Raw genomic sequence first — 16,316 nt, 5'->3', positions numbered from 1 at the left:
CATTTGAGAGAGCACATTCAGCCTAGTGTTGCCATGCATTTTTGCACATTTTTTATTACAACTCTCTTCTTGGACTCATACATAACCCTTCGGATTAAGGGGGGGAATGTTGGACACCTAATCCTCTATGGGTTAGTGTAGAAGCGGAATAGACTAAGGAAGTCCAAGGGACCTTGGGATGTGCAACCCAATGGTCACACCATGTACTATAAATGTATATTATTTGTTAATAAAAAATGCACTCTAATGTTTTATCTTTCCTATTTGTCTTTTCCATGTGTGTATTTAACAACAATTATAATTTATGGCTTAGAAAATTGAATCTAAATATTCCAAAACGAGTTTGGAGATTGTTGCAATACTCTGAAACCAAAAATGATTCAAACCTTGGTTCCCATGGAGTGGTAACCTACTCTGATAACAATTATATTGACCTTGGGTTCTAAGATCCAAAAGGATTGAATGTTGAGAGTGGAGGAAAACATATAAATATTTCATGAAATTTAATCACAAGAACATAGATAAAAATTCAAGAACTAAATACATCACAAAAATTTAGAGAGAGAGAGAGAGAGAGAGAGAGAGAGAGAGAGAGAGAGAGAGAGAGAGAGAGAGAGAGAGAGAGGATTTCATTAAGAAGAACCATTACATGAAATGAAGTCAATTTTGGGACTTGTCCTTCTCAACCTTCACTCTCTTCCTACTAAATCATATATCAAATTTCGTGAAGAATAATCTACAAGGAAAAATTATCTGTGACTTCTAGTTTAGAACAATTGTGTCTCTTTTGAGTACAAATTCTTCATACTATTCTCAATTTACATTATTAAAGTAGAATGATTAGTTATACCTCTTGTAAACAAGTTTTAAAAATATGATACTTTCATATCTCAAAAATACTAATGAACATACCTATGAGTCATAGTTTAATAATGCATATTTTATTGGAATAATAGTGCATAGTTTAACAAACACTGAATGAAATGATTAAATAAAAATATAAACTAGATTACAAGGACTTTCTCTCTTAGAAATAGGTTTTAACTAAAATGTGTCCATTGGATGCGCCATGTCATGACTATCCCAACTTTGTTTTTAGGAGATTTTGAAAGTCAATTTTGCTAATTTTTTTAGGAATTACTATTTTCTCCTAAACTATGATTAGGGTATATGATTTTTTTATGATGACGATATTATGAGTCGACCCCCTAAAAATATCTAATATCCATTTCACATATATTATAAAATGGGATTTAGAAAACTTGTAGTGGCTTAATGAATTTGTATCAATTTACATCATTTCTTTGTTATGCAATTTTGCAAAGAAAAATATTAACCCAAATTTTAATAGAAATATGAATGCATAATCAAATAATAATTTCACAGAAGAATGTTGATTGAAAATTTTTGTAAGCCGAGGATATCATTCATGCAAAACCGAATACATCCCTAAAATCTGCATTTTAGGTTAAGAAACTGAAATTGAAATCATGCCATTCCTATGACAAGGATATCTATGCCCTAGTGCAAGCCATGAAGAAGTGGAAACACTATCTAATGGGAAATTAGACAATAATCATCATAGATCAACAACCACTACAATACCTATAAACCTAAATTAAGCTACAACAAACCAGAAACTACAAGTGAATGAGGTTCTTACAACAATTTGATTTAGTGATTAGGTACAAGAAGGGAAGAAAAAACAAGTTATATGACATGATTTTAAGGCCACCGACATCAAATATCACATCTTTGGTAGCTATTATGCACATGGATCCTTTCACCCATAATGCATAAAGAGAGGCATATATAGAGGATGAGGATGTCAAGGAGGTGTTTTAGCAGTTGCAAAGCTAGATTCATGTGCAAAATCTTGATACATAGTTTATTACCATCTCTAGAATGGGTCACTAAACATATTAAATAAGCTATTTGCTCCTAAAGGTGAGTGAGTGTAGCTAATTATAGAGGCTCACACCTCTAGGTTTGCATGACAATTTTGTGCATGGAAAATAGTGGCCAACTTGCAGAAGTATGTGTATTGGCCCAGAATGCAAGAAGAATAGCTAGGTTCATAAGAGGATGCATGTTCTATTATACCAACAACCCTAGTATCAGGAAATATGATATATATCATCCCCTTCCTATTCCCAGTAATCCTTGGAAATAATTTCTATGGATTTTTTGAAGTTTATTAACATCCAAGAAAGAAGCAGTGAACTTGTCCTTTGGAAAATTTTGGGTGCACTTTGGGATACCAAGGAGAATCATTTCATACAAGGACACAAGATTTTTCAGTGCATTGTGGACTACATTGTGGGATAAGATGGACACAAAGCTGAATATGTCTACAACATTCCATCCATTAACAAATCTAGAAAAAAAAAAAGTAGTCAATAGGACTTTGGTACATCTTTTGAGGGGTTGCATTCAATAGCATCCAAATACTTGGGATAAAAAATTGGTATATATACAACATTCATAATAGATCAGTCCACACATCTACTAGTATATCCCCATTTAAAATTTGTATTAGATATTTTCCACCTTCACCTATGGATATTTCATATGGGTAGAAGGGACGAGTGAGGGAAAAAATTACAAGGGATTCGTTAAAGGAAGAAAATTTTATTGAGAAGATTAGGAAAATCCATCTACATGTACATGAGACACTAAAAATGTCACAATAAAAATATAAGGCCAAACATTATCAACATAAAACAATGAATTTATTCAAGGTGAGAGACAAAGTATGGTTACAATTGAATAAGGAGAGGTTACAGAGACCTAGTAAAAAATTCAAGGCTTTGTGATATGGTACCTTTGAGATATTGGAAAAGGTTGGAAATAATGCCTATAGACTTAGTCTGCCCCCATACATGTGCATTTACTTAGTTGTGAATGTAGAAAATTTGAAACTCTATGAGTCTTGCATGCTAGAACAAAAAGAGGAACAAGCTCTACCTTTTGTAGAGGATTTGGCACCAGTTTCTTAGGAAGTGTTGATAAATAGTACAATTTTGTAGAAGAGGTCTAGAACTACAAGATAGGGGTAGCATGAACTTTGGTATATAGGTTGAAGGAACTTCCCAACAATCCTAAATTGTACTCCAAGGAGAAGGTAAAAGAAGAACTTTCTCACCTCATTCAATAAAAGCTGTTGGGGACCAAAAACCTCAAAAAATGGGGAGGTATGATATGGATTGGATAATTATATTATTTTTCATCCATATTGATGCTTTCAGAGTGGAAAAGTGGAGGAATTTAGCTCATAGGACCATTTTAAGTGGGTCCTAGTTTGGTGAATTGGGGTTTGAAACATTCTAAAATCCATTTGGGAACTACGTGGAATGTTTTTGAGTTAATACCATGCTTCTTAAGTGTTCACCCCATATCATTACTATACATATAGATATGTTTTTGATGATGTAAGTATTGCCTCAATCATAATCTATATGCAAACGTTATGCCACTAGGAAGTTTCCCTTCTATTGAGGCCTCAACCACGTCCCACAATTTTGGAAAATTATGGGGCCCTCCATTTACATCTTGTTAATGCCACTTCTTGAATTGTTTTTTTCCTTATTTTTTGAGATTTTCACTTTGCTTTGATTTCCATTTTCATAGCTCTATTGCTTTTGTTTCTCTTCCATATTTGTAATGACAAAGATTTCCCATAATTCTGCTCCATGATATGAAATATATGACTATTTGAAATTAAAATTGATTGATTGATTTATATGTCGATATCTACCTCCTTTCCAACTAATTTTCACATGTCATTCTCATAATGTGGAAACATATATGTGTATACATGTAAAACAAAAAGAATTAATATTAATATTAATATTATAATATAAATATGATATTAATAGACATATAAAAACCTATACATTATAAATCATATAAATATATAAATTTAATGTTAATAAAATGTTACTACATGTATCAACCATGTTATAAATTTAGTAAATTATATATATATATAGATAGTAAATTATATATATATATAGAAATTGTTGTGTATATTATATATATTATTCTAAATAATAAAACATATTTAAATAAACTATTACCATGGTTAATCATAGATTATATTTATATTGTAAAAAAAATAAATCCACCGTGATGCATATATAACATATATTAAAAAACTATTAAAAATATAAAACATTAATGATAATATGTGATAAAACATTAATGATAATTCAGATATGTATAAATTGTATTCATATATATATATCGTATTATAACTACAAATTATGATGATATAAATTTTAGGGGATATTTTAGTTAGCCATTTTCATGTTGCTAAGTATTTTGTTTATTTTTTGGGAAATTATGAAGTCAAACCTCAACCATCCCTGAACCACATTTAAAATAACCACACATCATAATATCAATAAACAATCAACCCATAAACAACCTTATTCAATACGAAAATAACCCACATTATAACATTGTAAATATTAAAACATTTGGAATTACACAATGTTATATCATAGGTATACACATAAACAACCATGGAAAGTCTACGTAAGTGGTAGAACCATAAGCCACCATCCAACTTTCACCATGCTAAACTTAATAGATATCATAGGGCAAACTATTTGACGCTTAATAAATGCCACACTGAGTTTTAGCATTACAATATTTATCACCCAACGACTTGCACATACTAAGCGGAATTGTGGACATCTACCATCCAAAGCCAATCTAAAACCAAAACCAAATCCCAACCCTTGCGTTAACCAAATCAGCTCGAATCAGGGATCAAATCAAATCGTAGGGTTTTCCCTGATAACTCAACGACTGCGACAACAGGATATCTCAATCATTAAAAGGGGGCATCAATTTAAATATTAAAATTATTAAATAAATATTATTAATTTAAAAATGATGATATATTACTAATAAAATAAAAACTAATAAGCAAATATCACATTTAACCTACTTTTTATCAATATCAATATTATTATTATTGTGGTTATATTAAAGTTCTCTATTTATAGAGATAGTGATATGTTTTTATAGAGATAATGATATGTTGTATGATAGAAAGTTTTGGTTAATATAACTTATTTTTTTATCAATGTCATTATTATTATTAAATTAAAATTTTCTGATAGTGATATGTGTTTATAGAGATAGTGATATGTGGTTTCATAGAAAGTTTTGGTGGGGTGAAATCAATCAGATTTAAATTCAAATCTCATTAAGTATATGGCTTACCAATTTTATTGAATATATGGTCTTTTATGATCTTCCCTCATAGTCTAAAACCTGATTGCAATCTTTAAGTTTTACTCTTTTTTTTTTTAAATAGTTTAAGTAGAGATAAAAATATAGATTTTTCTTGAATCAAGTTGAAATTTTTGGAAATTTAAATTATATATAGCAATCTATAAAATTTTAGATGACTTACAATTTTTGACAGCACTGAATCTATTTCTACTTTCAAAATCCAGTCTAAAACACTTTTAAATCAAAAGTTTGGGAAGTAAAAAAATTAACTATGTGCGAAACAACTACGGTGTACTGTTTTGTCTCGAGACATTCCTTCCCTTTTCAAGTCTTAATTTGGATCCCCGTATCTTAAGGTAGGTTCATGAAATTAATAAGTGACTAACTTATTTAATGATCCATTCTTCTAGTTAGGTAAAACAAAGTTATTAGAAGTTACAATTTTATTGATTTAATGCTCAAAATTTTCGAAAAAGAAAATACTTTACATAAAATAATTAAAATCTGTCTATTTTAAAAGCTGTCCACTAACGAACAGTGGTATCCCACTTTTGTTTATTCCGCTCCTTACAAACGTCTCTGGATGAACATGGCGGCCAAGTGACTTAAAGCGCATTTGTCATTGTTTTGAGTGAGATACCTAACGTGTCCAAGCTGGCCTATCTTTATGTGGGCTCTCCAGCCGCGTCTCTGCTTTCGGTAACATCGGGGATCTGCGAGCACGTTGATGTTGATCCCTCGGATCGAGACTTGGAAGACCTGTTATGTTCAGTGACAACGACGTCAACCCGGCCCGATTATTCTTGCTCAACATTGAAACAGATTTAGGCGTATACGCATATGGCTGGTATACGCATATTGGAATAGGCTACATTTAGGGTTCTAAGACATGTGGAAAAGAGTTTTTCTAACCCTTTGAGGCATGAGCAATTATCACTGGGAAAATCAGATAAAACAAACACTAAAATCCCAGCTAAAATTTATCTAGCGATCTTGACTAATTTTTAGGCAGTAGTCTTTAACGCGACTTTTTGAAAGCCTTTCCGGCGATTTTTTCCGGTGAAAATCCGGCAGTAATTTATTGGAATCCAAGTTTGATAGCTAATTTCTGCACAATGAAACCGTCCCAAGGGTTTTTCAGGGTGCTGAATCCGAATATGCTGTTAAAAAACCATTTTAACTGCAACAAATCATGATTTCATCTCAATTTCTTCCACCGGATTCCGTCACCGGAATCTCAAAAAGTCGCATTATAGACAACTCCAATTTTTAGCGTACAGGATTGGCAGAGAGAGTGCGTGCACTGGGGTGCTGTTTCTTGCCACGTGGAAGACATGACATGTCCCGGCATTGCATGTATTACGAGTCAGGACCGTGTCGCATGTCCATTGGTCTGTAAAATGAAGAGTCTGTTAATTGAATCGCTGACGTCGGGTGAGCGCAAGTTTACAGGAAGAATAAGTTGTCCGGGAAAGGAAGACGAATACAAATGACCATTTGCAAATGCACAACATTCGCACGAAATGTTTGTTTCATGAGCATCTCGTGTAGGAAAAACTAAAACTAAAGCATCTTTTATACATCACAAACATAACCTAACCTCTCTTTAAGCAATTTTCACTCAAGGAAGCAATAGCAGCGCTGAAGTTCCGTGAATGAACATTAAACGATAAGTAAGCTCTCAAATGACACAGTTTGGAGCAATGGTGATCTATTGAGGCGCATAATTTCTCATCTGATGTGCAAGATTTTCGTGAAAGCGAAATCACAGTTTGTTATTTTAATATCGCAATTGGACACGGCATTGCTGTCGAGTACGACTCTGACAGCTCTGTTGTAAAATACATAATAAAGCATTATGGTCTAGAGGTCTGACAACTCTGGTAAAAGGATATCCGATACACAAAGCTAGAGTGCAATTCCCTACACAAAGGTATGAATCCAAGACCCAACACAAACAAATTATTTGTCATCGACTCTGCACAAAGAAATAAAGCGACATTACAGGTTCCATGTAGAAAGACGCGGGCTACCCAAGAAATTGATGTCTAAATGACTCGCATCCAGTGCTAAAGTTACAACCAAGGGAATTGGATCCAGCAGGGCCTTTATTAAGGACAGCATGGCAATAAAAAGCAAAGGTTGCGACACATGCTCCAAGAAAAAAGAGAGTGTAAATGGCGAGTAAAGCGAATCATTCAGTGTCACAGTACGCCTTCCACAGTGATCTTGTGTGGTAAGTGCTAAAATGCCTACATGCAGTTGAACTAAGCACCAAATCTGTAGTATGAATATAAAATACCATAACTAAATTCATCTTTGAAGGGGTTTTTGTAAATGGGTCCTTCAAATCCATTTATTATGGATCCAACAAAGTAGAAGAGATCGCATCGTTAAGTTGTTACGTGGCTTTAATGTAAAAGGTGTATACGATTTTATATAATTGAGTAATGAGTTTTAAAAAAGTAAACATGGTGGTTTTATTGGTGGTTGTGTATTTTGTTGGATATTTAAAACTGCGGATGGCTCGTTAATTTTACTTTTGTAGACCATCTGGAGGAGGAGGCCTTGCAGGAGCAATCGGATCCAGAGATGGCGGATTGGGAGCATTATCTCCCTGACCCATGTCTCTATATAAACAATCTCTTCATGTTTATTGGGGTCTGAAGCGTCTGCTTGCCAAGTCTATGGAACAGGTAGCAGCGGAGATGGTGGACATTGCCCAAGCAAATCTGAAAAAAGAACTGAAGAACCTCCAAATTACTCTCATGATGCAGGACAGGAAGATCGATAAGTTAAGTCAGCTCATCCGAGATGGTGGCATTGTTAAGGTGGAACCTGATCTTCAGCCAGAAGACCTGAAGCAGTAGCGTCTGACGGTTTTTTACATATCACTCTTTTTGGTAGTTTCGTTATCATAGAAAGCTTTTCATTTCAGTTCTGTCTTCGTAGTTTCGCAGTTTTGCTTAGTATGTTAAGGTTGAACAGTAGTATTTTCTTTCCTGTTTAGACAATCTGCCCATATACTCACCTGGACATGGGACATGACTTATTTTTGAAGCTCACCTGGTTTCCCTTCGGGGCAGGTGACGGAATTTATATGTACATAGTTTCTCTATTTTTATATTAATGGAATCATACCTTAGCCTACAAAAATTTTACTTTTAAATTTTGTTTTTAGATTTCTTAGATATATTGCCACTCTATAAATACTCGAAATTTTAAATTCACCCACCACAATGAATTAAACAAAAAAATATATATTTAAAAATCATTCTAATTTATAGATTGCTGGTACAAGACATATGATATAGTATACAACAAATCTCATCACAATATATAATTTATATCAAGATTAATGGATTTGATCAATTTTTATAAAATCCCTTTCTATTTCCATAACTTCTACTTTAGCCCCAAGAGATGAAAGCTAAGCTATTGATTTCCTAAAAAAAATCAAGAGCGCTATCACATTTCCTGGAACTTCACATTAGTCCAAATAAAAACTGGAGCCTTTGACATTATTCAATAAATTCAATGGCTTTGATATGTTCCAACCACATGGGAGCCTTGGAAAATGTAAAGGAAGTTCATCCAAAATGATAGAAATCAATGGATGTGATCAATTCCAACCAATATCCTTTCATATTTTTTATGGCTCCACTTTGGTTAAAAAAATATTATAACTATTGATTCTGTTAAAGAAGATTAATGATTCTAATCACCACAATTGAACCTTCAAAATGCGAAGAGGTTTTGATAAAAAAATATCAAACCCATTAGTGTTTTTTTAAGGATTTTGACTTTCATTAATGATTCTAATCACCACAATTGAACCTTCAAAATGCGAAGAGGTTTTGATAAAAAAATATCAAACCCATTAGTGTTTTTTTTAGGATATTGGTTTTAAGGTATCGGCTAGAAATGTATTCCAAATCATCAATTAAAATAAAATCAATCACTCAATCATTTTAATAATTTTTTGATGATTTGAGTCATTAACAACTTTAATCGAATTGTTTATATATATATTTTTAATATTGTAATATATTTTTAAAATATTATATTAATATTTTCAACTTATTTTATATAAAATAAAAATATAGACAATCATTTTGAATATTTTAAATATTAAATAAATATTATTAATTTTAAACATAATATATAATTATGATTAACAAAATAAAAATTGATAAATAGATATTAAATTTAACCCTATCCTTTATCATTATTGTTAAACTAAAATTTTCTGGTTACCCAAAAGGTGAACTTCTTTGCCTCCTATGCTCATTAGAATACTTTCATGAGAAATACATGTTATCATTTCAATTAATTACTTGCTCATTAGAATATCAATAAACATAATTTGATATTATGTTGGGATGATTTGGTCTTTTTCATTATAATTTTGTAATATATTTTTTTGTCAAAATTATAATTTTTGTTATTATTTAAAATATGTTTTTGAAATAAGATCAATGTTGTAAAAAAAAATTGAAAAATATAAATTATACAACTAATATTATAATTTTAAGAAATTTAAACTTGAATTTACAATTCTAAAAAAATATAGAGTAAAAGTTTAACAAAATTAATAATAATAAAAATAAGCAAAAACATCATATACTAAACTAAAACTTACAATTCTAAAAAAAAATATCATGTAAAAGTTTAACAAAATTAATAATAATAAAAAGTAGCAAAAACATCATATAAGAAAATTTTGTTATTTGATAAGTGAGTGAGTTTCATGTTTGCATAGTGCACATAGCTTGGAGAATATATCTCTACTTATTGGACTTGTTTAATGGAATTACATGGCTAAAAAGACGGAAGCTCTAAGCACATTTTTTAAGTTTTAATTTGGGTCTCCAGTGTTTTTTTAAAGGTGGGAAAACCTATCATAATTGAGTTGTCAAACCAACATTGAGGATAACCATCTCTGATTACTATCTGCAAATGCAGACTGACTCATCACCTTTCTTCAAGGAAAACCATGCCTCTAGGTCTTGGGCCTTTAATCCGTTTCTTTATGTCGGAGGAAGATGAACTCTTGGACAAAGAGAAGCAAAACTTTTAACCAAACAAAAATAGTTTTAAGGCATACTCGAAGCCCATAGTCCCAATATCTTACACTGCCATTAATGAAATTAATAAAAAATCCATTTTATTTAATAATGGATTCTTATAATTAGACAAAACAAAGTTGTTAAAAATTATAATTTTATTAAGTATTCTTAAAATTCAAAAAAAAAATTGGTAAAAGAATTCCAAAATTAAAACAAAACTTTACTTTAAATAATTAAATGTGTCCACTAACGAACAGTGGTATCGCAATATAAGTGCACGAACTACCTTGGCCTCATCTGCATCCTGACCAACGGTTGTGGATGAACATGGCGACCAAAGTGATTTAAAGCGCATTGTTAGTGTCGTGGACTGAGATACCTAACGTGTCCAAGGCCTATCTTTATGTGGGCTCTCCAGGGGCGCCTCTGCTTTTGGTTACTTCGAGGATTTGCGTGTAGGTTGATGTTGATCCCTCGGGTCGGAGACTCGGAAGACATCTTATGGTCATTGACAACGACATCCATATTCTCGGTCAACGTTGAAACATATTTATGTGTAGACATATATTATTGGTATTGGAATCGGTTATATTTAGGGTTTTAAAATTTGTGGAGCATAGATTCTCTGATTCCTTGAGACATGTTTTTATGAGTAATTATAAATTATTATTATTATTTAATTTTAAAATTATCGTAAAATCAGAGATGAAATGATTAAATTATGATTAAATCAAACCATAATGGTTATATGAGAATTTTTTTTGGATAAGGGATTTATTTTCAAATACATATTTGATTATTAAATCTACAAAGTATACATATTCTACCACTGTTATTTTGAACTTATAACTTACCAAAAAAATACATACTCTTAACAATTAAATCCACTCAACCTATTTTTCTAAAACTGTAATTAAAAATTAAAATTTAAAATCAAATAAATAAAACACCAAAATCCCCGCGAGAATTTAGCTGATGACCTTGACTAATTTTAATGCTACACCAAGGGAGCCCGTGCTCCGAGGTGTTTGTTCTTGCCACCCGAAAGACGGGAACTGTCCAGGCATTGCATGTATTACGAGGACCATTTAACCAACTTTTATAAGTGGCGAACTTTCTTTACTTTTTCCTTCCTCGTCACAGCAGTTGGGCATGGGTATCGGACAAGAGAATGCGTCGCATTTCCGTTGGCGTGTAAAAAGAAGAGTCACTTCATTGAATCGCTGACGTTGTGAGCGCAACCTTACGGGAAGAATAAGTTGTCGAGAGGCAAGGCAAGTAAGTGAGGTTAATACAAATGACCATTTGTGAAAATGCACAACATTCATATGAAATGTCTGTTTCATGAATATTTCGGGTCGAGAAAAACTAAAACCAGAAGCATCCTTCATACATAACAAACATAATCTCTCTTCAAACCATGGTTATCAAATTCGAATTCGATACAAAAAAAATTTGATTCTGTAAAATTTAATATGGAAAAAATTCGACACTATATATCTTACTCATACATTTTTTTTAATAAACAATCATTATATGAAAATTCATTCAATCTTTCAATACCAAGTATATTTATGTTTACTTATTTACAACTTTAATTGCTGAGCTATTTATGTTATTTAATGTTAATGGCAATATTGATTCATTTTTAATAAAATTAATTATTCAATAAAAAATTTACATTTTAGTATGAGCAATTTGTTTTGGGTTATACTATATTATGTTGTAGAACAATTTGTAAATAATATATAATAAAATATTAAAATTAAACTAAGATTAAAATAATCAATTTTCTAACTAAATTGTTAATGATATTTAGCATTTTATAGAAAAATTTAATAAAAATAGTCTTTTTTTATAATATAAAAATTATTGTTTTTTTATAAAAATTATTGTTTATATTTTTTCTAATTTTCTGGATAATCCTCGTATAAAAAAGTACCCATATAAAATTGTTATAAAAATTAAAAAAAAAAAAAAATAGGATTAAAAATGGCTATATTATTTTTCAATTCTCAAATTTCCATGGGTAAAACTCGATTTACTTTATAATTTTATTCGGGAGCTATTTGTCAACGTTTAGATAGATGGTTACACAGAGTCTGCACTTCATTGTTCTACACATCATAGTGATTGAAAAATAACGAATTGTTCGCCATACCGAACCGAATCAGCGAATTTCCGAATTTTTTTGGCTGGTACAGCCGAACTTGGTAACTATGCTTTAAACATAATCTCTCTTTAAGCAAATTTCACTCGACCAATCAATAGCAGCGTTGAAGTTCCGTGAATGAACCCTAACCAATAATGAAACTCTTAAATAAAACAATTTGGAGAAATGGTGATCCCTTGAGCGGTATAATTTCTCTTCGCATGTGCTATTGATTTGTTGAGTGAAATTTACCTAAAATAATTACGCAGTAACAATTTTTTTGCCCAGTGGATGAAGACATGCAAAGTCTAAAATGGTTAAAAGATAAAATTGCTGACTGAAAGTAAGATGTATGATGGTAATTTTGTGGTTTGCTCGAGGTTAGCTTTGTTTAGAGAAGACACTATTAAAAAATCACTATAGTGAGATTGAACTACAAGTCAATTTAATTGGACAGAATTTTAAGTGGCTATGACACTTGGATGAATATTTACGACACCTAGGAGGTGGTTGGAATCAGATTTTTCAACACTACGCCTTAATTACAATCACAAAAATTTAAACTAAGATGTCTACTGGTCTATTTCTCAGTTAGACTTACAATTTAAAAAAAAAATGTCATCAACCATATTTCCTTCTCTTTTTCATTTTCTTTTCTTCTAAATCTTATACCCTCTAAATTGTTTTAGTTTTTCTTTTTTGTTGTTGTAGCCTTCAAATTTCAAATCCTTCATTTGCTCGTGTAGCTCTTCCATTTTTCCACACTGTCTAGCATGTCCTAGACTTCTGATACCCTCTAAATTGTTTCAATTTTTCTTTGTTGTTGTTGTAGCCTTCAAATTTCAGATTCTTCATTTGCTCGTGTAGCTCTTCCATTTTTCCACGTTGTCTAGCATGTCCTCGACTTCTGCAAAAATCATCTTGTATGTGAATTTCTCCCACATTTCACGTTTTGTTGTACTTTTCATCATCAATATTGTGTTGCAATATAAGTTTAGGGTAAGTTTACAGTGAAAATTTATCTCTTCACGACCCCGATACCTGAAAATTTCATTAATATTTTCATCATCCACGTTGTCTTCAACATTCATTTATGCAACTTCTACACAGACTTCATCAAGACATGGTGTTGCAAGACATTTTTCAAGGAACATTAATTCTTCTTCATAATTTTTTTCTTCTTCCTAGTTGTTGCTTACATCTGCACACTCAAAATTAAAATTAAGATTAAAAACATTTGTAGGATCATATTCATTCTGCTTTGTAATGAGAGATTTTTCCTTGTGGTCTTCCTTCTATGCCTCTGCCTCTATCTCTGTCTCTGTGTCTTCCACTTCTTTACTAACTTGTGTCGCTGCAAACAAGTTGTCTTCCACTTGGTTTTGAGACTCAAACGAGCTTATCTCACCGAGCTTATCTCACCGAGTAGCATAATTATGTTGATATGATGTTTTTGTTGTATTATATGCAAACATTCATTATTATCCAACAATTTTTCATCAAATTTTATATCAACAATATTAATTGTTGGATTCACCATAGCATTGACTGCTCCAACTAAAACTTCACTGTCATCAGTAAGTTATGTTGTTGGATTCACCAAATATTGATCCACTTGTAGTTGTGGGTAGTGGGATTCACAAGCATCTACGTGCTCTTTCTCTGCGACTTCTGCAAATTCTTCATAATCACCATCCACTTGTGGTTGAACACAATAAGATTCACCAAAATCTTCATTTTCAACCTGATTACTCCCCCTTTCACCAAAATTTCTCTCAAGGGTGTCTCGAGCCTCTTTGGTTGTCTTTGCATCTGCAATGAGAGGAAGAATGTTGTTATCTACACATTCTTTTATGAGTTTCAATGCGAAGACATTGTTTTGCATTTTTGTTTCCAAATCTTTCAAAAATATATCAAAAATTTCCTGTTGTCACTTTGCCCTTCTCAGCGTCTTGTTTTTCCTATTTGTTAAGCGGTGATAGAATGCGGCTTAACAAGCAAATCCACCTGTAGACATAGTCGTTGCGTACAATACTAATGCCTCTATGTTGGCTTCTTTGTTGCTTAGCTTCCACACAAAATAGACGGTGTACAAAGTTCTAATATCCCAAAGGTTTTGGTTTAAAAAAAAAAAGAGCTCGACTTTTCACACCTTTTCGTGCTTCGTCTTAACAAAAAATGATCGAATTTGCTCACGGATTTTCGTTCTTCGACCAAAAAGGCACAAATTTTTATGCGTCTGTCATGTCTCCACACATTCACCATTAAAAAAAATAATGTTTAAACATACAAATATCAATTGAATTTAGTTTATACATACAAATATCAACATTGTTTTAAACCATCGAACTATATGTGCTTGTCATTTATATTTAAGGGCTTTTATACCAAGTGAATACATAATAGGTAATAGGGATATTCATTCAATGTTATTATTTAATGGAATCCCAGCTGTACACACAAAATATCTTTATTGTGATTACCGAGTTGTTAAACCTAGTTCTAATTCATTGAACTTGACCTCCCGAGCGATGGCGGGAGCAGGATTCTAGAGCCTTCTGTCCACTCTCCAGCTATTGGCTTCTCCTCGGGAAGATCTTCTCATCGATGATCCTCCGTGTACTGAGTTCATCTAACGACAGAATGGAAACCCTTATCTCCATTGTCAGCTAGACTGTGATGTATTTTCGGTGTTAAGTTTTCCGTTGGCAGAGCATTTAGGTTTCCGGCCCCAGGCTTCGGATTTAACCCAAGTTCGATTCTATCACTTTTGCATGATTGAAATTCTTCCTCATGCATTGTCATAATCTTGCTTTGATGTTATTCTTGGCTCTCAGGTTCACGACGAGTCTTGTTGGTGCTTCATCGCTTTGAAGGAGATGCTTTGTGCTGCAGCCCTGGCCAGGTATAATTTTTGGAGTTTGGTTTGAATGTCTTTGGCTGTATTTCATAACTATTGTTTCGTGTAACTAACTCTTATCTCTTGGATTGCTAGGTTTCGCCGGAGGTCTTCTAGCGGCTCGAGAATGGTGGAATGAAGCTTACCTCCCGGAATACTGCCAAAGGTTTCAGATTTGTTCTTTGTCCAGCCCCTGGGTATGTGAAAATTATTCCGGATTCTTCTAGTCTGGAGGCTTCATCTCTTGCGGAAGTGGTTTAACAGCCATCCGACTATAGTCTGTTCTATTTTTTTTCATAGGGTTTATATGTTCTTATCCTTATTTTTGGAAGTGATTTGGGGTTTTGACCCACGTTCCATCATTGCTACACTATATATGTAAATCTTTAATAGTTATTTTGTGGCTTAATATAGAAGTATCGTTTAGCCGAATCACTGAATTGCCCCTTATTTCACTGGGGTTTCAGTTTTGGGTTCAGATTTTTCCTAAATCCTAAATGATAAATTTGTTATTGTTATTTGCGTTGTTTGATAGCTCTTCCTTTTTTGTTCAAATTAAGTAAAGAAAATATGGTTGGTTACAGAACGAACTTCTTGTTTATCACTGGTATCCCCTTAGAGCATTTTAAGGTGTTGTAGAATTTACCTTTGTTACATTGTAATGTTTAGCTGTATGGTAGAAATATATATTTCTTTTTACTAGAACTGTAACTTCTTCCGTTATTTAAAATGTTCTAACTCTGGAAATTCTTGTCCTTAGATCTTATATTGCCCTTAAGAGTATTTGCATGCTAAAACCCTAAAGAGTAATCATTTTAAAAGAACTCTGCTACTCTAATCAATAGATCTTACTAAGTTTTCTTTAAAACTTACTAGCACTCTAGATTACTAGAATACAATTTATAAGTTCTATTAGTGGCCATTATGCCTTAACTGAACTAGTATATAT

The 16,316-nt window shown here is 32.2% G+C and overlaps 1 long non-coding RNA gene across 1 annotated transcript; it reads left to right on the top strand.

Annotated features, from left to right (window-relative positions):
* The first annotated feature begins 14,957 nt into the window (after positions 1-14,957).
* Positions 14,958-15,885, top strand: LOC149143673 (uncharacterized). The gene is made up of 3 exons (XR_016265043.1): positions 14,958-15,221; positions 15,306-15,373; positions 15,464-15,885. It is a non-coding gene; the product is annotated as an uncharacterized LOC149143673 (long non-coding RNA).
* Positions 15,886-16,316: the final 431 nt, after the last annotated feature.

The sequence above is a fragment of the Pinus tabuliformis genome, chromosome X (assembly GCF_031772625.1).
Source record: "Pinus tabuliformis cultivar Carrire ecotype Pingquan chromosome X, CPIR1, whole genome shotgun sequence".
Taxonomy (NCBI): Eukaryota; Viridiplantae; Streptophyta; class Pinopsida; order Pinales; family Pinaceae; genus Pinus; species Pinus tabuliformis.
The sequence above is the reverse complement of the archived record's forward strand: the minus strand, read 5'-3'. Positions and strand labels throughout refer to the sequence as shown.